The sequence below is a fragment of the Rhineura floridana genome, chromosome 6 (genome assembly GCF_030035675.1).
Source record: "Rhineura floridana isolate rRhiFlo1 chromosome 6, rRhiFlo1.hap2, whole genome shotgun sequence".
Taxonomy (NCBI): domain Eukaryota; kingdom Metazoa; phylum Chordata; class Lepidosauria; order Squamata; family Rhineuridae; genus Rhineura; species Rhineura floridana.
Window position 1 is genome coordinate 56,277,050 of NC_084485.1, and position 23,210 is coordinate 56,300,259.

Genomic DNA, 23,210 nt, shown 5'->3' on the forward strand with positions numbered 1-23,210 from the left:
ATTGATATTAGTTGGCAAACAGAAGAATTTGAGCAATGTAGTTATCTTAAATGGGAAAGAGGCCTTTCTAAGGGAATATGGAATAATAGTAATAATAAAAGACCTTCCCAATTTTACAATTTTAGATTTTACAAGCAATAAATTAGGTACAATTTAATATTTAGCCCATTGCATAGGCCAAGAGCTGAACTAAATCTCCCAAAACTGAAAGGGGAAGGGACCCCACAGGAGCTACACAACAGTAACAGAAGACCCAGATTATGTGAAAATGAGGATTGCAGTCTCAAAATCTACTGGTAAGGTGAAATAATTCAATAATCATACATGGTGCACAACATTCATTGAAACAATACATTAATATTGTATTGGTGCAATTGAAGGAATGAACAATGTCAAATAACACTTATTAGATACATATAACAATAACTAATGAATTGACCAGGGTTAGTTCAAAAAGCACATTATCAGAATCTGATATGTATCAAAATGTTCCTTTCAACACATTTCTCCACCAATTTTGTTCAGTAGAAACTAGCAAAATTCATGGGTTGTATCCAATGAAGCAATCCTGTTCGTGCAAGGATTTCCTTCTGTGCAAGGCCTGGCACCAGTGGGTGGCCAGGTTGGGCAAGGACCAGAGGGACCCTGCAGCCCAGAAGGGCCCCATCCTTAGTCTGAGAGAGTGGAGCTCCTGTTCCATGATCTGCAAAGCAGGAGCTTCTCCCTCCAAGGTAACACACACACACCCCAGCAGCCAGCATGGGCTTAAATAGCTGGCAGCCCTACCTCCCACATCCACTGGAAGCTGCTATTGCAGAAAGAGAGGAGACCATGTTTTGCTGATTTCCCCTTCACCCTGCAGCCCTTAATGCGACCTCCCACACCCACTTTTCCTGAGGGTCCCCAATCCCCCAGAGCAGATTTTCAGGAGACATCAGGGGTTGTAGGCATTGGCTCCTTTCTCCAGCAGAAGCATACAGATAGTGAAATTTTGCTCCAGCATCAAACATTATACAAAATGCTCTTTGTCCTGTAGAAAGGAAAGCTGAATAATTTGGAAATTCAGGTAAATTGGAATGGGGGGGGGGGGGAAAGAACTTTGCTCTTCATACAGTGGTCTTTCTTCTCCAATTCGATAATGAGGATCTCAGTCCAACCAGTTCAGTGTCCCATCCAGGAGATCCTACAAGTGAGAAAAATCACTATTGATTTTTTCCTCTCTCACAAAGTTGTTCCAAACCATCACTATTTTCAGGTGGGATTCAATCACATACCAGCAAATCCACATTGTGTAATTAATGCTGATTTGTGTTGCACAACAAATCCACTTCGTTCCCAAAATCAGATTTTTTTTTTGTGATAATGAAAGTGACAGGAAAATGCAGAAAGTGTGGAATAACACTTGCTGTGATGCAGTGTTGTCTAGTCTCCACACAAACGAATCAGAGTGAATGCTCATTAAATATCCAAAGTAGTCTAATCTTCTTGCAAATAAATCAACATGAATGATCAATTGGCAGATGGTCCAGAAGTGCCCACAATGCTAACTCCATTTTGGGAAGTTCTGTGCCAGAGAGTCAAAGAACAAGTTGTTTCTTTGCATACATGAGCCTCATATACCTGCGAGTGAAAGGCTGTCCTCCAACTGGGCCACAGGGTAGCCCTGTGGAAGCTGGCAGGGATGTACTAAGCTAAGGTCAGGGCCTTTGGTTTAAAGGTTTCCTGAAGCTATAACAGGATCCAAAGGCCATTTTATTTTACAAACTTAAAAGGCAGAACAAAGTTCAGCCAAACATAGGACATGCATAGTTGGCACAAGCTGGACACAGATGATGTGTCTGTTCCTAATGATGACAAGGACTGTCTGACAACATTACAAAGTACTCAGTACTGACCCCAAGAAAAACAGGTTGCCTCTATCTTTTACTTTCTCTGACTTTTCTGGATGCTCCTTTTCCCTCCCAGACTCAAGTGTGGTCAAACTTTGCTTCTCATTACCGAAATGCTAAACATTATACAAGTTGCTGTGGTTAGTTGGCCTTTGGGCTTTAATGATTTCCCTCCTGGGCCTCAGCAAGTTTAGCCCAGTTTGTTAGGAATACTGCTTACAACTTTAAATTTCTTTGAAAAAAATAGTAATCAGGATGAAAGATCATCCCTTAATCTAGGAACAAGGAACCTCAAAATATTGTAAATTCCATCTTGTTTCTTTCTAAGAAGAAATTAGTTGCCCTTCATGGATCTAAAGTGTGTGTGTGTGTGTGTGTGTGTGTGTGTGAGAGAGAGAGAGAGAGAGAGAGAACTCACAATATAATGTGTACCCATATATTTGTATAAAATTAGTTCACTGGTTTATTTTTATAGTTTCTGTGCATAGTTTGATATAGTCACTATTTTTAAAAAATAATGTTGGTATTGTATTGTTTGTAAATTTTATGTTGTATGTTTAAAAATTTGTTTTAAGGATTTTTACTGTAAGCTGTCTCAAGACTGATTAGAGCATTGATACATTATCTTCAAACTCAGCTTTCATGTACCTGTAGTGGTCAATTGCCCAATCACACATCATAGCAAGCCATTCTCAATTTCTGTGGAGCCTTCTGGTTCAGTATTGTCAGTGGTCAGTGTTGTTGTTTTTTAAAAAAGGACTTGGAACCTGGGAATAAGGGACAGAAGGCCTCTTGCTTCAGTGAACTATAAATGTAAGAATCTACTTCCTGAACTTATTTTAGTTGTATCTGGAGATCTCCTCACAGATTTTTGACTGCTTTTTTTTGTCAGCTGTAAATGCAATTCTTGTTGTTGCTACTTACTCTTTCTCCGGAGAGCTGCCTTTGACATCTTCATATGCATTATTGTTCTATTTCCATAAGAAAACAACCATTTAAAACAAAACCATTATTTGAAATGCACAAGGCAGTTTAAATCAGCATGGGATCACAGAATTTGTTATGCATCAACAGGAGGGAACAGATAGAAAAATTGTGACAATGTGTGACAGGAGACTCCAAGCTGTTAGCACTCTTTTCTATTGACTTTGGACCAATTTACATACAATAGGTTGTATCCAGTGTAGGGCTAAGCTCAAGGCACTTAGAAGTATATTTATGCTGGTGAAATATTTTGTGCCAGAAAAAGTTGCACAAGAGAATGCATAAGATGTTTGCTGGCAACTTGTGCAATGAGTTTCTGCTGGTGCACCTATTGCATTGAATTCCGTTGTTGTGCAACATTAAAAGTCACTCATACACTAGTTCAAGAGCCCTTGTACTACCAGACAGAGAATGCTTGATACAGCCCAACTGTGTGTGTGGAAGAGTGTTGTGTTTTTAAATAAGCCTCTGCCCCTATCATTTCACTGAAGTGGCATGCGGGCAGAGAATCCTGCTAAACTCTCCCACTGTCCATCTCCACACGGGATAAACTGTAGATGCACCAGTGATGTGGGGGGGAGGGGTTCAGCTCTTCCTACCTGTGCACTCTTGTAAACTGATGCTTTAAACTACACTCCTTCTTTCTGCTTTAGATGTGATTGAGGCAGAACAACCTTAATCTCTGCCAATTCTGTTTCATCTCTCCTTCTGTTTCTATGTCCTCAATATTTTTTATGCCTCTTTGCCTCCATCTGTTAACCATACTTCTTCCACTCACCCAATGCAACATATTACTTTATCTGTGTATGATGTGTGAATCCCTAAAATTTCATCCTAGCACCCTTGAGGTCTTCCTCTGGTGCCCACAAAGGCTCGAGCTTCCCCCTCACTACCTTCTTGGGCATGAGGCTGTGAGAGTGTTACCTTTTTCTTCCTTGAAAAGTACATAGAGCTGAAGGAAGAAATTGGAAGAGTGATACTTTTTCCCTCTTTCACATCTATGTGCTTTTCAGGGCTCCAATTAATTATGTTGGATCTGACTTTTACACAGGTCCCTTGGAAAAGTGAAGTGTGTGTGCATGATTGTGCATGCACTTTCTCTTTTTCTATCTCTCAGGGGGGACTGATCAGGGGAGGAAGGAGACCAGAGGTGTTGTTACCCACAGCCCTAGTGCAAAAGTCCAACCCATGGGCCTAAAAAAGACTACCGCCCTCTGCCCTAAACAGTCATCTCTCCATGATCATAAAACCATGAGTGCTGTATGCAGCAGACCACAAAGGGTGCTACTGTTCCTCCATTCTCTCTCTCTCTCTCTTTCTCTCTCTCTTGCTAAGTGCAGGAACTCCTAAAGTTGGAGAATGCAAGGTTTGTCTTTGTCGCCTACATGGAAGTAATATTTCATTTAACTGGGAGCAGGCCAAAAACAAATATTTTATCAAAAAAAGGCATTTGTTACATAGCTAGCGGTGTGATCTTGAGTCACCTGATGCAGCAATCTTGCTGAAGCTAAGCATGTCTGAGGCTAGTCAGTGCCTAGATGGGAGAATGTCCAGTGAATCCCATGTACAGTGCCATGGAAGCCTTCATAGGAAAAAAGAGAATGATGAATACAATAAACAGCATTATACAGTGGAGGTATTAAAATATGTGCTGGGATATTATGAAGGGAAAGGGCTGTGGTTCAGTGATAGGACACTTCCTTTGCATGTAAAAGGTCCCAGGTTCAATCTCCAGATAGGGCTGGGAAGGACCCCTGCCTGAAATCCTCGAGAGCCATTGCTCAACGGACCAATTGTCTGATTCAGTATAAGGCAGCTTTCTGTGTTCCTGTGATAATGTTGGGATTCTGTTTGTAATTTTTTTTTTACAAGTGACAAGAAGCGAGGGGGTTAAAAAGTTTTTTTTTTTAAAGTATGACATGTTTTATGAACCATCCCTGTGAGGAAGACTGTGCTCCTGTCTAAAGAGCGGGCAGAGAAAGTTCTTGTTCGCTGATTTTCACCAAATTCCATAGGGCAGCCTTCATCAATGTGGTGCACTCCAGATGTTTTGGGGGTACTATTCCCATCATCCCAGACCACTGACCAGACTGGCTAGAACTGATGGGAACTGAGGTCTCAAACATCTTTGCTGGTCCATGACCGTAATAAACTGTATTGTATTGTATTGAGGTCTCAAACATCTGGAGGGCACCAGATTGAGGAAGGCTGCCATAGGGTCTGCCCATTGATATCCAGAACTAACTTACTTGCTTTATTTATTCAATATTCCTTAAAAGGCACTGTATAGGGATTATTTGGAAGACACACAGGTATTCTTCAATGGATAAATAATTGTGGAAAGGGTTTCCTAAGTGTAGGAAGTTTGGAAACCACTGCTTCCAACATTTAAAATCAATATAATCCTCAATTTGAATGGGGAGGCCCCCATGCTTTTGCTGATTTTGATGGAGTGCTGTCAGTATATCATTCAGATATAATCTGGACTATAGCTGCTTTCAGAAATTGCCTGTCTATGCTAAACTAAATTACACTAAACATGGGGAGGGGGACGATGAGTGCTAACCCAACCCCTAATATCACTGCATCCTGCTGACCCCACCCACCAGACCTTCATATAATAGCTAATCCACAGAAGTCGGGGGGGGAATGCCACCCCCTTTTATTTAGTTAATACATGGATGTTCCTGTTTATATTGTAAATATGGTAAGTGCTGGTTATATAGAAGACATATGGTAAGTGGAGTGAAAGAGGAGGGGGAGTACATGAGCAGTAGAATGCTGGATGATTGGCTGAGCGTTTGAATGGCTGGGAGTATAAATGGAGGAATGGCAGTTGAATCTGGATGGTGGATGTTGGAGGTTGAGAGAGGTGAAAGAGAGGTTTTGGTGGTGTTTGGAGGCTGTTGTTGTTGAGAGTGAGTCGGAGTTCTGAGGCAATTAATGAGAAGTAAAGTACATGTCAGAATATATATGAAACCATAAGCTTGTCAACAAAGTAATTAAGTAATCTTGTTATTTTTAGTGTTCAATAAATATTTCTTGGTTTACAAAAAGCCTGATTCTTCGGCTGGGATACACAATCCAGGGGGGATGGCAGAGTAACCAAGGCTGAACAGTAATTGTATCGAATGGTGGCAGCGGCGGAGGAAAAGATATTGTATCCAGTACCACAGAGAAACCCAGGGCTGTAAGCTTCAGTGCAAGAGGCTGCAGGGGGGGTTGGGAATTACCTATACCCATAGACACAAGGTATCGAGATAGCCTGGCAGAGACTAAGGCACAGTCTAAAGGTTATAAAAGATATAGAGTGATGGGTAGTAAGGCCTAGCAGGGGGATCTTCTGAGAACTAAGAAAACCTGATGTTCCTGTCTGCTGGTAGCCACAAGTGAGAGCTTCACAGGTGGTGCTGGGGAAGGACGCCACAAGGGGAATGCCACCCCCTTTTATTTAGTTAATACATGGATGCAACTGCTGAATGGGGCATGCAAGACCTCTGGCAAGAATAAACCTGGAATACCCTGAACATTTTATTAGCAGGATGTGTATGACTTCATAGGTTGCATTAGTTAGTTGTGAGGATTTTTCTGGGCAAATGCTGGTATTAAGAAATAACAGGTAACCTAAATGAGGGCAGGCCGTAAGGCTCCCAGGATTTGATAGGATGTTTAGCATGCCTTTATTTCCCGAGATATAGGTTAGTTAGTTAGGAACATTTGGATTATTGGCCTAGTAGCAGCTAAGGTCAGTATCCAAGACACACAGTGCATCACTCACCAGTGGTTTGCCCAACTCCATGCGCTTGTATGGCAGTGTGAGTCCCTGATACTTTTCAGGCCCTGCCCTGGTATGAACCACAACAAAGCAAGCCTGTTGTGCATACAGTGAGTGTGTATTTAAGCATGTGCATGTGTGCGCACAATCTCAACGAGAAGCTGAGTCCAAGACATTATTTTGCATGGGGCTTTGTGCAATGTTGTAAGAGAAAATATTCCCTTTAGGATCTTTTTCTAGGTACTGCAAATAACAGCCATTCGACAGGGAGTAAAGTAGCAGCAGTTTATTAGTTCACAACTAAGACCCCAGTCTCTGAAATGAGACTGCAGCCGCGAAGAGAAGAGGCCAGTCATTTTTATACCTTTTACATTATAGACTTTGCATAGTGGTCTCTGCCTCATAGACATGTCACATGGTATCCATGGAGACAGTTCTTTGCATAGATAAGAACTTAGCACTTTGCTAACCACACAGGCTATATGGTACAAAACAAGCATGGCAAATATACTCTGCATAACCACAGAGGCACACTGTCTAGGACAAAGCAGGCTACTGGAACAAAGTTTGTGGTTAATAACAGGATGCTATATAAAATAAGCTGAAAGAACAGGATGTGGTGTTCTGCTACTCCTGAAGTCACTGGGCAGATTTCACAGTGTGTGTCTCTTGCTCGCCTCGAGCCTATGTCTATCGATCACATGGTCTCAGAAATATGGGGTAACTTTGGCTCTTATCACAGCAACCCATCACTAATAATATCAGGGTGTCCTGCCAAATTATCTCCAGTGATCCTGTGACTTTATCCAAAATGACAGGGGGGACTTGTTTATTCTACCAAAAAGGCGTCATTGTATAAACATGATCTGAGAGAATCCCAGTCCTACAATTCTAGTCCTGTTTGGACCTGTGGGGAGAAATGAGAGCCTTCCCTATAATTCCTCATTGCAACCTGAAATCCCCTCAACTTGATCTGCCAAAGCCCTTGGCTGCTGTAGAGGCCTACATTTGATTGCCTTGACAGAAGCCACTTACTAATTGCACTAATGGGGGCTCAGCAATAAGGAGCAGGACAGAAAGATGGAGAGAGTCCTGTGTGGCTAATAAAATGTTTGAAACCCGGCAGAGCACAAGGTCACTCTCTTGCCAAGCTTCTAGCTAAGCTGCCTGTCCCGCTAAATTGAGAACTAGGAGGTGACTCTGGGGAAAAATACACTTTCCCATAACTTCCATTGTTAAAGGGACAAGTGATGTTTTATTTTCTAAGACCGGATGTACATTACAGTATCTGTGGTTGGAATGATGTTGAAGCCTTCCATCTCTGGCATCTGTTTAGGAAATAGTATGGGTGGCTTTCCAATTTAAGATACCTGTGTGTAAATTGGAAAGTCATCTTCACCTCCCAAATGTTTTATTTTAAAAAAGCCTGAAAATGATATACTGTTCCTTACCTTGACATACTACCAATTAAACTATGCTAGTTCCTTCCTTAAAGTCTGAAGTCTGGCTGGAAGAAGGAGAGAATAAGGTTGCATACAAGTTTACATTATTTATTAGAGCCACTGTGAAAGTATATTCTCTGTATTCTACATATGGACAATTTCCTTTTCAGATTGGAACTCAGGGCAGGAAGTGAAGAAGATTCTGCAAGGTTGTCCATTTATACAAATATTTATATATTGTTAATTCATACAGACAACATCTAAGTGGTATACAACAAATATGAAATCACAGTAAACAGAAAAATATAAAAACAGAAAACATAAGGAACTGGCGAATTGCATGAAAACCATTCGACGGACAAGGCCTGTCGACACAAGAAAGTCTTAAAAAGATGTCTTAAAATCAGAAGCAAGGATGCTTGGCAGATCCATCTGTGCTGATTGACTGGTCTAAGTGATGTCATGAATCCCCCTCCATCTCCAGAAAACTGTGATTTAAAAATAGTTTTGTACATTCTTTTTTAAAAAAGCAATAAGGTAATAAATGAACACTTGATTAAATAAATGTACAAATGGAGCTTTCAAGCGTAAAAAAGTAGACAGCCTACCTGATGCATGGGGGCAGGGGCAAGACTGATATGCGAATCAGTGGTATACACATCTTTCTTTTGAACTGCAGTTAAGAGGCAACTGTGCTTAAGCCACAGGAACACCACTGTCACCAACACCTATGAAGGTGCTTTTCAGTAGCTTGCTTGTATGCAGCCAAAGCCCAACCCAAAACAGGTAATGACAGGGCTAAGGGCTTTCTCGGTGGTGGTCCCTGCTTGTAGAATGCTCACCTGGCACTTCTTCTGATGTCTGCCTGCCTGCCTGAAAGATTATAAATAGCCCAGAATATACAACAAATGTATTCATGGTGGACAATTTCAAAAAGAGTTTTAAAGAAATTGTGTCCTGAGTTCCTGGACTTCAAAATTTCCACTACATCTATGATGATTTAGAGTGCACACGAATGCATTACATTTCTTCAGGTGTCAGCTCCCATCTTTGCCCCAGTCTCCAAAGGCTAAATTTGGGACGGGGAATGGGAGGGGAGATGTATCTTAACTCTATTGCATAGCCATATACACTAAATACATGCCCATAGACAGATGCAAAATGCCAGAACACTGCTTCTCTTGCATCCCCACCTTCTACCTAATCAATAAGTAAATTGATGAAGATATTGCTGCTTTTCTGTAATGAATACAACCATAATCACGGTGGGATTAAACATTTTACATTTATCTTTAAAAAGGAAAATTGCTATGCTTAGCAGGGCCAAGTCAAAACATTTTACTGCCTAAGGTGAAGAACAAGATGGCACCTCAATTGTAAGTGTAGACACTGACTAGGCTGGCAGTTGAATCTTATTTAGACACAGATGATGGGGTAGTGATCAGGGCAGCAGACTAACTTAGGGGCTACAGGGAGGATGGTCCTCCAACACCTCACTGCCATTCCTCATCACTCCCCAGCATTTGCCACTTGAGATGACTGCATCACTCTGCCTAATGGCAGGGCTGGCCCTAATTAGGGCCAGCTCCAGGCATGTGGGGGCCCTTGGGCATCAGCTTGCCCTGGCTCCCCGGTATGTGTGTGTGTGTGTGCGCGTGCGCATTGCTGCCATCAACCAAGATGGTGGCAGAGGCTTCATCCCCTTACGGAAACCTCAGCCGCCATCTTGATTGATGGCAAACCTGTGCGCGCAGCTGCAAAAAAGGCAGAAAGGTAGGTGAAGCAGGGGGGATGGGACAGGATGGCGGGTAACTCAGAATCAGCCTAGGGGCCCTCCTCAGCTTAGGGGCCCTGACTCAAGCCGTGAATTATGAGGTAAGCAGCAGTAACGCAGCTGAAGCTCTGCTCACGGTCGGAGTTCAATTCCAACGGAAGGAGGAAGTTGAATCTCCAGTAAAAGGGATCAAGGTCCACTCAGCCTTCCATCCATCCGTGGTCTGTAAAATGAGTACCCGGCATATGCTGGGGGATAAAGAAAGGCCGGGGAAGGAACTGGCAATCCCACCCCATATATACGGTCTGCTTAGTAAACGTCGCAAGACGTCACCCTAGCAGCCGGAAACGACTCGCACTATAAGTGTAGGGACACCTTTACCTTTACAGTGTGCATGTGTGTAATGGGTGAAGGACGACAACAAGATGCTGTTCAGTGCAGCCGTGTGAAAGACAGTTGAAATGCCAGTATATTGGCTGAAAAAGCTACTGTTCCTTAATGCAACATGTACTGCAATGTGAAAGGAATTTTAGAAATTGGGACAGAAGTGCTACTTTTTAAAACTAATGCAATCAGCCCCATGTGTGAAAGCAGCCTAAACAGCCTAAAGGCAGCAGTCAAGGGGAAGGGGGAGGTGGCTGGCTGGTTAAGGAAGCAGAGGCCTGAGGGACAGCTGTCTCTCCTAAAGCTTCCCCTGCCAATATGCAGGCCCTGAGATGATGCTTCCCCAACCCTTAGGAGAGAGGATACTGGGGAACTATCCTACTGGGTGTGACCATAGGAGCCCTAAGATGGTGCCAGCAAGAGGACTACTGGACATGTCACTTCTCAAGCCTAGAGAAAGAGGCTACTCAAGTTAGTGCCACAGGGCACAGAAGTGAGCAAGTCCCTAGCCCCAACATGCCAAGGACACTAGGATTGAACTGAACTCTGGGCGTCTGTGGTGGCTCTCTCATGAGAGGACCCCAGTAAAGAGTAAGAACAGGCCTAAGGACTTCAGAAAAAATTGTTATTGTTTTGGCACTGTGTGTGTGTATGGAGGGGAGAGCGATTTGAACCTGTATTGCCTCAAGAAGGGAGTAGGAGTTTGTACCAAGGGCTAAAGCTTCCATAAAGTCAGAGTTACTGCACTCTTGTCCTTCCTGTTGATAACTGGAGAATGCATTTGAACCTACTTCCCTATGGAACCCACAGATCAAAGGACATTCAATAGGCCAGTCCTCCAGGATGGCCCTGCAAGATCATAAATTAGTATTTACCACAAATGTTACAATGAATGTGTGCTGAGCTGTGATAGGTTCACTTTCTCAATGTCACTGCCCACGTTAACACCCCACCCCCTTTTAAAAAAAGATGGATCCCTTACACGCAACATCAGCAGTTGTATTCATTTGTCCAGCTGTTTATTTATTTATTGCATTTATATCCCGCCTTTCCTCCAAGGAGCTCATGGTGGAATACATAGTTCTCCCCCTCTCCACTTTTTAAAATTTTATCTTCACAACAACCCTGTCAGGTAGGTTAGGATGAGAGGCAGTGATTGGCACAAGGTCACCCAGTGAGCTTCATGGCTGCATGGAGATTTGAACCCCGGCCTTCCAGGTCCTAGTCCAACACTCTCACTACTTTGCCATACTGGTTCCATCAGCATTTGGTGTATGCACTGATGAAAAAGTTCAGTTCATATTGTGGAATCATTGATGAAACATAGCTTTTTTGATGTGTGCAAGGATTTATGTTAAAACCACAGAAAGGAACTGATAGATTGATTCTGGGCAGCTTTGACAAATGGGAAATGATTCTTGAGGATTCTTGTTTTGAACAGGCAGAAATTCTTGTTATCTCAAAATGATCCAAAATGGGATTGTCCAAAATGTGGTAACAATGCATACAACATAACTGGAGAGTGAAGAGTTAATAATCATGGGACAAGCCACCTGCTTTCCAGAGGGAAGAAGGACCCCTGGTTTTTGTTTGTGTGAAAGATAGCTAACTATGGTTAGGGGCTCTAGGCCTCAATTGTGTTTTATATTAAAATAAACCATTGGGTTCCATTAGTAAGTAGCAGTATCTGTTGTTAAAAGAGAACCTGAGAACACCTCTAATTCTCTGATACAGCACAACATTCAGTTGAATTACTTAACAGAATATATACTTGGAATAAATGGTGAAAGAGAAGGCAGATTCAAAGAGCAGCAAACCAGCCTCAGTACTCTTTGGCTTTTTGACCATCCTTATCTTTCTGTTTTTCTGCCTTATTGCTAGACTGACCAAATATTAAAGGAATGTTTTGATAGACAGAAGGGGAATTTAAATTGGATTAGCTGAAAAAATGTTTGAGATTCAACATGCATGGGATAGGGGCCAATAAACTGAAGCTGAATCCTGATAAAACGGATATGCTGTAGGTAAGCGGTCCTCCTGTCCGGTAACTAGGTGGATGACTCGGTCTGTCAGGGGTTACATTCCCTGTGAAGGAACAGGTTTGTAGGTTGGGAATACTTTATTTCAATCTGTCAGTGGAGTCTGAAGTGACCTCTACGGCAAGGAGTGCTTATGTCCAGCTTAGGCTGGTTCACTACTTATGGCCATTCCTAGACTGGGATAGCTTGGCCTCAGTAGTCCTGCAATGTGCTCTATGTGGAGCTGCCCTTGAAGACCCTCTGCAAGCTGCAGCTAGTGCAGAATACAGCTGCCAGGTTGGTGAGTGGTACAGTCTGGTGGGACCATGTGTCAATCATCTTGAAAGCATGGCACTAGTTGCCAGTGAGCTACTGGACCCAATTCAAGGTGTTAGTACTAGCATACACATTCCTAAATGGCTTGTGTCACAAGTATCTAAAAGGTTACCTCACCCAATATCAACCATCTTGGGCCTTATGGTCAGCATGCCTTGTTGGGTGGTGCCACTGCTTAGAGCTGCCTGCTTGGTGCTGACTCACAACAGGGCTTCTCAATAGTGGTCCCCCTTTAAAGGAATGCCTTTCCTGAAAAATCTCTCTACCTTATTATTAAATTTAGGTGGAAACATACTTATTCACCCAGGCATTTGATTATTCCTTGCTACCTCGAAATTATTTAGCTCTGATGATATTTGACTGTTCTAAAAAATCTTTGCAGTATTTTTACTGTTTTGTTGTTTGTCCCCCTGGGCTCCTTTGGGAGGAAGGGCGGGATAAAAATATAATAAATTATTATTATGATAATAAAAAGATTTATTAGATGCTATTTGGGGGATATATATTTTAATTAACTAAAAAACACAACAATAATAAATATTTGGAGTGAAGCCCCTACACATTTTGGAACCTTTTACTCCCATGTGCATATCATAGCAAAGAGATATAGGGTCAGGCCATAGCATGCTACTGTATTTTGGCCACCCACCAACACCTCCAAATATAGCATATGATTGAGTATGAGGTATTAATATATTGAGACTATCCTTATTCTGACTAGTTGGCATGAGACTGAAATACCAAATGACCAACAAAGACCTAAGAACCCATCAAATGTTGCCCTCAGGTCTCCAGTCCTGGAAATTTCTGGCCTCCTAACATGCTCTTGTCTTGTTCCAGTACAAGTGCTGCTTATCCTTTACTCAGCTATGTTTTGTCTTCTTCAGTTTCATTTTCTGTTTTGATTTAGTCTTGTCAGGTCTTGGCCAACAGACAGCAGTGAGGGCAGGGATAGCTGGGAGCCTGGTTCCAGCCAGCCCAGGATCCAAAGGGCCAGAGGCAAATGACAGAGGCAAAGACGGGTTAGATTCTAGAGGAAATGAGGCAAGGTGAATCTGTTCATCATTTCTCCCAGGAAATAGCTGCAGAGAAAAAAGGAACAAAGCTTGGAACAGCACACACAGAGCATGCCAGGTCCCTATTGGTTCCTTAAGTCTCCTGGTCTGGCTGAACTGAAGAGCAGCAGCAGCATCTATAGCTATGCCTGTGAGGAAGGAGACTGGTCTCGACCCTTCCTCAGAGATCCTAAGTATCAATATGCTTTAGTATGCTTTCAACTGTGTCCAATAAGTGCTTTTATATTAACCACAAATAATAAAGCTGCAATAGCTGGCATTATAGAGGAAGTGGTTAAAGTTACACAAAACATCTATATATTGTTGGACTGCAAATCTCAGCAGCCTCAGCCAGCATGGTCAATAGTCAGGTAGATGGGAGCTGTAGTCCTGCAACATCTGGAGTTTCCCCACCTCTGTCATAGACGAGTCTCATAATCACTACTTTTGACCATGATGTCTCCTGGCAAGCAAAAAATGAATAAAGCATTCCTGTGAATAGCAAACTCTTCCAAAAATCCAACCTCTGTTCTACAGTCCCGTACTAACCAACTCATGCTAGGGCACAGCAAGACTCTGTTCAGTATTTCTCACTCATTCCATTTCCACAGGCCAATTTCTACATCACGTTTTTGTTTCAACCAATTTATACATTTGCCTATGTAGGATCCATCACCCAAAAAAGAGGATGCCTATTTGCATAAAATTTGCATGCAATATATTATGTGTTTGGATGCAAAAGCAAAAATTGAAACAGAAATATGATACCACTCAACATAATTGACACGACTGTGTGAACAGGTGACCTGTCTGCCTGCTCAGTCTGCTGACCAGGTGCTGCTGCTAACTGGCAACTTCAAGGACCCTGCAGGTCTCCCTTCTTGTGGCTCTTTATCTTTAAACTGAACCTGGACCAGATAACCCTTCAAACAGTGGACACCTTCAAACAGAGGTCTTTTCTCTGAGAGTCCTCTGAACAGTAGGACACATGACCGCCTTATGTCTATGTCTTTTTTCATTCTGATTTACGCACTGGGAAGCTAGCCTCTGCATGTTTTCAAACTTGTGTACTATGACTGGGGGAGGGGGGAATACACTGGCCCAACTATTTTAATTGTGTCCTTGGGTAGAAGCATGGGTCAGAGAGTACAAGAATGTAATACGGAAATCTGCTTCTGCAAAAAGTTCAGAGAATGAAAGTGAGGTGATTTTTGGAAGGTCTTACTCTTTTCCTGAAGTTAAATTTCTCAAAAATCTGGTATTAGATACAACTGGACTGGAATTTGTCTGGGGTGGTATGTTTTTAATTTCTTTTTGAGAGCAGATGTATCCCAAGCTTGGCACTCTCATATAAAGGATTTAATTGTGAGATCCTACACGGCATCCACCTTACTTGTCAAGATGTTGTCTGATTTCTCAACATCCCAGCCAGGTTTGCTCTCTGTGTACAATATGCGTCAGTACTTTATATGTATTGATAAGAACCCCTAGAGTTTGGGTTTTTCCTTATTTTGCCCTCTTTGAAGAGTGCCTTGCATTCTAGTTCATACACAATAATCACATTTAGCACATTTCAAGTGTTCAAAGCACTCCCGGAAATCCAAATAACATCCCTGTCAGGTAGGCAACCTTTGTTATGCTGATATTGCAGTGAGTGGAGGCTTGCCTCAGGTCACCTAGTAAATTCTTAGCTGAGATGAGATTAGAACTAGGGGCCATTGTGGTTCACAGCTCACATTCTAAGGCTGCAATCCAATACACACCTGGAAGTAAGTCCCATTGAACCCAATGGATCTTACTTCTGTTGGAATATGTGGTTCAACTCAAACTGGTGGGTTGAGGCTGCATGGGGTTAAAAAGGGTATCTAGAGAGGAGACCTCTTGATTGCTAGGCTAATACCTATCCTTTGATCTGCCGACTCTCCCTTCCTGCTAGACTGATATGCTTAGGATGTTGACCACATCTACTGATCTCCTTCCTTCTTTTTTCTTTCTCTTGATAGGGAGAGCAGACTCCTCCAAGCATGAGGGCAAACACTAGGCTTAGTGTTTGCATCTCCAACTTAGCTAGTTAGCTAGATGTAGAACTCTTTCCTATCAAGTATGTACTTCCAGAATAAAGTAGTTATTTCTTATTTTAAAGCTTAAAGTCTCTGTCTGACTAATTCCAGAGAAGGTGTAATCTTCAGCAAAGATTCAAATACACAAAGCTCACTCAGACGCTCAAATATCTAATTTCGCTACTCTGCAACACTTTATAGACTAATGATGGATTAGCTAGTCCATCACACATTTAATAATTTTGTTACTTGATTAAATCCTGAACCTGCAAGAAAGTCATAATCATCTATGAATTAGCCCTACTGAATCTGACTGATGTAAACAGATGAAATAATAGTGTGGATAAATATTTCGCAAGAATGGAAATGAAGGGTTCTTAGAAAACCGGAAGTAAGAGAAATCAAAGTTTTAAAAAGGGATGATATAAAGAAAGGCACTGATCAGGATGCCATCAGCATGATCTAGGAGTCTTACAATGCAATCCTGTGCATGAATACTCAGAAGTAATCCCCACTAAGTTTAATCGGGCATACCCACAGGTAAGTGAATAGGATTGCTACCTCATGATCATACTCAACTGTATATGAGGAGCCACCATAGGGATGCTAAATTGCTAGCTCCCTCTATACTGTTACCAAATATCAGGTTTAGGAAGGACTTGTCTCTATCCTTGGTTGTGTGTGTTCCTTTCTTTGCACACCAAGTGGCCATTACTGCCCTTTTCCATATGTTCAGTATAGAACACTCTACTGTAACATTACTTACTTCCAAATTTACAATTAATCCAAGGGCAGGTGTGTGGGCAAGTATTCTAGAACTGTTTAATCACTAAATATTTCTTATGAAGCAGGAAAGAATGGTTAACCTCCACATTTTGCTCCTATAATGCAAATACCCCACACTATTTTTTTTTAACTGGGCATGGTCCTCCAAGTATAATTTAAAATCTTTAGCTACTACTTTTATAATAACTAGCGTGGCCAGTAAATCTATTCTCAAGAATTAGACAGACAGACAGAGAGAGAGAGAGAGAGAGAGAGAGAGAGAGAGAGAGAGAGAGTATAGGGTTGTATCCAATTTAGTGGTAAATCAGGGTCCCATCAGTGCAAGGATTACCCTAGCGCAATGGGACTCCCCCCTCCTCCCCGCGCATGCCCCTTAAATCTCTTCTAGGGCTTCCTCCAACCCTCTGGAGCAGATCTGAGGTGGAGAGGGAGGAAAGTCCTGCTGCACTAGAGGTAATTCTTGCACTGACAGGATGAGTTAGTCAAATAACTGCTGAAATGCTAGCATAGTCCTTGCCCTTGGATTAAAGTCTTAGTCAAGTGATCCAAGTATTGAGTTGGCATTGGGTAGGCAAGGTTAAGTTGGTTGCATCATTTTAATTATTAGTGTGTTTATTTATTACTTTGTACATTTTAATTGTAAACACAGCCAGAGCACTATGTAGCTCAAATTTCTGTTTACTGTCATGACCTTGTCCTCAAGACATCCTAGGGCCAAGACAGTGACCTTGACATGGATGAGCCAGACTTAAGATGCAAGATCACGAGGGAGAACAATGTGCAAATTGTGCTCTTTTATATTGTTTTGATTGATTTATTGTATCTCTCTGTTGTATTAATATGTTGCTCACAACTTTGGGTGCCTTTGGGCAAAAATATAGTATATATATAAAGCATAATACAACACAACACAAGTAATGGGCAAGAACTGTAGCTCAGTAGTCAAGCACATGCTTTGCATGATGGTCCCTCCCAAGTTCAATTCTTAGCTTCTCCAGGTAGGGCTGGAAAAAAACAAACCCTGACTGAAACCCTGACTGAGCTAGATGGATCAATGGTCTGACTAGGTATAAGGCAGTTTCCTATATGATAGGGAAAGATTGTAGCTTAGAGGTATAGAACATGCTTGGCATACAGGAGGTCCCAGGTTTGATCCCTGCCATATTCATATAGGGCTGAGAAATACTTGGATTTGAAACTATGGCAAGCCACTCAATACGGAGTTGGGTGGCCCAATGTTCTTCTGACTTGGTATTATACAGCTTCTTATGTTCCAAATGTTTGAACTATTCTCCAGAATGTCCAGTCACTTCCAGTGGTAGCATTCCAGCAGCACTTGCAGAGGCTGAATGGCCACCTGTCAGGGATGCTATAGCTGTAAATTTCCTGCATTGCTAGAGGAATGGACTGGATGACCTTTGAAGTCCCTTCTAACTCTGTGATTCTATATCTTTGGAAGGGGCCTGCCGTTGAACTGCTAACATCTGTGTTTCCTGGAAGCCCTGTTTGACTTTGCTGAATCCTCCCTCTGAATCTTTGCTGACATAATTTGGGCTGTTTTCATAGCTTTTGTATTGACAGGAATCTGAACAGCCCCTGGGAAGGCAGAAACAGAGGGAGACAGGAAAGAAAGCATTTTTCAGGGTTAAGGTGTCTGAACAAAGAGCATTTCCAAAGACTGTGCCCTAGAGATGTGACAAATGGCACCAACAGTATTGAACTACAGCGGCCTTTGCCAATGTAATGCCCTCCAGATGTTACTGCAACTCCCATCAGCTCCAGAGCATGAAGTTGGTGAAAGCTGTAGAGAGACACAGGATATTAGCATCTATTCTAACATTCTAAAAATACTTTCCCAAATAACTGTCTGAGGAATTTCACAATTCTTTATTTCCTTATTTTGACAGCACTGAGATTGCTTGCCCTGCCATTAAAGTCTTGCTGAATTAAATCAGTATTGTAATTTCTACATTAGTCTTGTCTTACAAATAGAGAGCTTTTTATATTGTGCAGATTGTCATACCCAAGTGGCTTTTGTAAACTTATTGAAGACTAGAACTGTACTGAATTTCTTCTGCCATTCTGAAGTTGTTGACTGACTTGATCACTATTCATCAGGACATTGCCCTGGACAGATTGCTAATTGGTTCTCATATTGCATGTAGAAGGAGTCCCAGAGATAAAGACAGGCTCGTGTCTCTTCAAACTGTTGTTATGCATCATCAGCCCTGCCAAGTTCATGGTATCTCTAGGGACTTCTGGAGCAGGATGTTGGGCTGATGGCTCTATTCCCGCCACACATGTCAGTTGAGTCATCTTTATTCATGCAATGGCTCTGGAGTCAGGATTTTTGAAAATAAGCAAGAAAAAGCAAATTTCTTCTGGCTTCTGCAACCCACTGAACTCATTTCAGGAAATCCCAAGTCCCTCTTGCACAAGATACCAGCTGTAACTTGTGCTTTGAAAAATCTGCCCTACGCCATCCAGTCCAATAAAGATATGTGCCTATTTTAGGTCAAAATACCAACTGGGATTGTTTGCATCTGTGTAGGAGATAGCAAACTTGATGTTGGGAGTTAAGGGAGAAATGTTCTCTTCTGCTAGAACAGCAGAAAATTTGATTATCTAATTCTGACTGCTACTAGAGCTGACTACTTGGTGGGACACGTCTGGATAAGAGCCAGTCTTTATGCAGAAGTGTATGTGTGGGTTCCATGGCAAGCAACCCTAACGAGAAAGGGAGTCCAAGGTAGGTGGGAGTTTTAAAAAAAAGAAATTCTAAAGGTACAATGGCAAACAGTTCCAACAAGGAAAAAGGGTGGAAGACACCAGAAGAAGCCAATGTGGCTTCACAAAAAGCTTAGAGATGACCTGAAAATAACAAAGGAAACATACAGGAAGTGGAAGGAAGGCCAGGCCACAAAGCAAGAGTACAGACAGGTAACACGGAATGGCAGAGTTGGCGTCAGGAAGGCTAAAGCTGAGAATGAACTGAAGTTAGTGAGGGATGCTAAAAGCAACAAAAAAGCTTTCTTCAGATACATCCATAGTAAAAGACAAAGAAAAGAAATGGTGGCACAGCTACTCAGTGAGGATGGCAAAATGATAACAGATGACAAAGAAAAGGCAAAAGTGCTCAATTCCTACTTTGGCTCAGTCTTCTCCCAAAAGAGGGTCTATGACCCTCCTGGAAAACATGAAGCTGAAGGGGCAGGATTGGAGCTTGAGTCTGACAGACAAACAGTCAAGGAATACCTAATCACTTTGAACAAGTTCAAATCTGCAGGGCCCAATGAATTGCATCCTAGAATATTGAAGAAACTGTCTGAAGAACTCTTGGAATCACTATCTTATCTTTGCAAAAGCCAACATGGATTTATTAAGAACAAATCCTGACTTCAGCAAAGCTTTTGACAAAGTGCCCCATGATATTCTGATTAACAAGCTAGCTAAATGTGGGCTGGATGAAACAACTATCAGGTGGAACCACAGTTGGCTACAGAATTGTACTCAAAGAGGGTTTATCAGTGGTTCCTTCTCAAACTGAGGGAAGTAATGAGCGGGCTTCCGCAAGGCTTGGTCCTGGGCCCACTTCTCTTCAACATTTTTATTAATGAATTGGATGAGGAGGTACAGGGAATGCTTATGAAATCTGTAGATGATACAAAATTGGGAGGGACAGCTAATACCCTGGAGGATTGAAACAAAATTCAAAGGGATCTTGATAGCCTGGAGCATTGGGCTGAAAACAGAATGAAATTTAACAGGGATAAGTGTAAAGTTCTACACCTAGGAAAAAGAAACCAAATGCACAGTTATAAGATGGGGGATACTTGGTTCAGCAAAACTACATGCGAGAAGAATCTTGGAGTTGCTGTTGATCACAAGCTGAATATGAGCCAACAGTGTGGTGTGGCTGCAAAAATGGCAAATGCTGTTTTAGGCTGCATTAAAAGAAGTATAGTTTCCAAATCGTGTGAAATATTGGTTCCCTCTATTCGGCACTGGTTAGGCTTCATCTTGAGTACTGCATCCAGTTTTGGACACCACACTTTAAGAAGGATGCAAACAAACTGGAACAGGTTCAAAGGAAGGCAACAAGGCCGATCAGGGGACTGGAAACAAAGCCCTATAAACAGGGCCAGCTCAAGGTTTCTTGGGGCCCCTAAGCACAGGATACCAGAGGGCCCTTTGGCCCCATCCTTTCATTCTTAAACCACACCCCCACCAAGGCTCCTCCCCTTTAAACTAAAACAGATTTTGAGTGATGTGACAACCACTTATTGTCAACCCCCCCCAAACTTTACTATTCCATTAAGTGTCTTTTCAGTTGTTTTGTCAACCATATAATTTAAGAGATATAACTTAATCTGCAATCCTATGCATACTTGCCAGCCATCCTGGGCTCCCTTGGGAGGAAGGGTGTGATATAAACTGAATAAATAAATAAAATAAACAGATTCATAGGGACTTTCATCCAAGTCGATATGTACATAGGATTGTACTGTTAGATATAGAACCTGAGTTCTAACTTAGCATGCAAAAGATCCCTTGTTCAATCCCTGGCAAGTCCAGGTAGGAATAAGAATATTTCCTGTCTGAAACTCTGGAAAGCCACTGCCATTTAGCCTAGAGAGGGATTTTATTTATTTATTTAATTTCATTTATAAACCGCCCATAGCCAATGGCTCCCTGGGCGGTGTACAACATACAATAATACAATAAATCAACAAAAATCACTAGATATAAAATACAGACACATAATAACACTAAACAGTATTGAGATAACTAAAACATTAAAATATATAAAATGCATTAAAATGCCTGGGAGAATAGGAAGGTTGAGCTAGATTGGCCGCTGCCAGTCCTTATTTGGAATACCAAAATTCAAGAATGGGGAAAAACTGAGTTTCTAGGTTACCTTTTTGAGGGGGGTGGGTAAGGGAGGAGGGAAGAAGAGGGAAAGATCCAGTTGGACTTTGCTCTCTTTTTAGGGAAGGGAGAGGAAAAAAGACTTGGGGTGAAAGCTGCTGCCACCATTAAGGTGAAATTAGAATTTTTGTCCCAATGAATATCACAGTAGCATCAAAAATTGGTGAGTTTTTAAAAATATATATTTATGTTAAAGTGCCAACATGGCAAACAAACAACTTTGTGTAAAAAAACAAGACAATAAGTCACAGTAAAACATTGTGTAGAGCGTGCTTTGTCTCTCCCAGGGCCGGTTCCAAAGGGCGGCCAGATTGGGCACTGGCCTGAGGGCCCCGCAGCTACAGGAGCCCCTGGGGGGCCCCTGAGGGGCCCTCTGCTCCCCTTCCGTGATCCGTGGCACGAGCCATGGATAGCAAGACAAGATCTTCCGAGCCACTAGCCGCTGCCGCCGCTGCCACCACCCACCATCCCCCCTGCTTCACCTACCTTTCTCTGCTGCGCGTGCTGCGTGCTATCAACCAAGATGGCGGCAGAGGCTTTAGTCCCTTACGGAAACCTCGGCCGCCATCTTGACTGATGGCAACCCTGCGTGCGCAGTGCGCGCAGCCGCAAAGAACAGCAGAGATAGGTGAAGCAGGGGAATGGTGGCGGGGGGGATGGTGGCGGGCGGTGGCGGGGGCAGGTGGCTCGCAGCTCTTGCCACGGATCACGGAAGGGGAGCGGAGGGGCCCAGGGCAGGCTGATGCCCAAGGGCCCCGGCATTCCTGGAGCCGGCCCTGGTCTCTCCCTCCCCTTTTCCATAAGTTCTCCTTAGCTTACTGTGTAAAAGGGCTTTGCAGGGTTGCTTGTTTACTTGCACAATGCTTACTATTTACTTATGCAATTTCCAAGAAAGTGCAAAGCCTTTCAGAGAGACTGAAAGAACTGGGCATGTTTAGCCTGGAGAAGGGAGGACTGAGGGAAGATATGATAGCACTATGCAAGTACTTGAAAGGTTGCCACACAGAGGAGGGCCAGGATCTCTTCTCAATCGTGCCAGAGTGCAGGATAAGGAATAATTGGCTCAAGTTACAGGAAGCCAGATTTTGGCTGAACATCAGGAAAATCCTCTTAATTGTTAGAGTGGTACCACAATGGAACGAATTACCTAGGGAGGTGTGGATTCTCCAGCACTGGAGGCATTCAAGAGGCACCTTGGCAGCCACCTGTTGGGTGTGCTTATGTTTGGATTCCTGCATTGAACAGGGGGTTAGACTCGCTGGCCTTAGAGTCCCCTTCCAACTCTACTATTCCATGATTCTATAATACTTGTATCAGCAGAAAGCAACTTGGATAGCCCATGTTTCAGTTGTTTTATTAATTATTATTATTATTATTATTATTATTAAAATTTCTAACCCACCCTCACCATGAGGTCCCAGGATGGGTTACAACAATTTAAAAATACAGTATTAAAATCAGTTAAAACAAATTACAGTCAGGGGGAAAAGACCTAATATAGATATATCAATCAGGTGTCCAAAGTCCAGGGTAAAGAGCTAATTATGTGGTTTCCCCCCCTTCTATGATGCATACTTTAACGTGGGGAGGGGTTTGAGTGTGTTGAAGAAGCTGAAGCAATGCTGTCAGGAGTCTAGACCAAGAGACTAGACTCCTAGCAGGGGCACCCAAGGCGGAAAGGACAAAGCCTCCAGAAGGTGGTGCTTGGGGAACATTGCTTGGCACCCTGGACTCTCCAGTATGGGGTTCCGCAGGGGTCAGTTCTGTCCCCCATG

The 23,210-nt window shown here is 42.5% G+C and overlaps 1 long non-coding RNA gene across 1 annotated transcript in view; it reads right to left on the reverse strand.

Moving 5' to 3' along the window:
• Positions 1-317: 317 nt before the first annotated feature.
• Positions 318-23,210, reverse strand: part of LOC133387360 (uncharacterized) — a 58,376-nt gene continuing 35,483 nt past the window's right edge. Inside the window, exon 3 of the long non-coding RNA XR_009763456.1 lies at positions 318-1,183. This is a non-coding gene — a long non-coding RNA (uncharacterized LOC133387360). The remainder of the gene's footprint in view (positions 1,184-23,210) is intronic.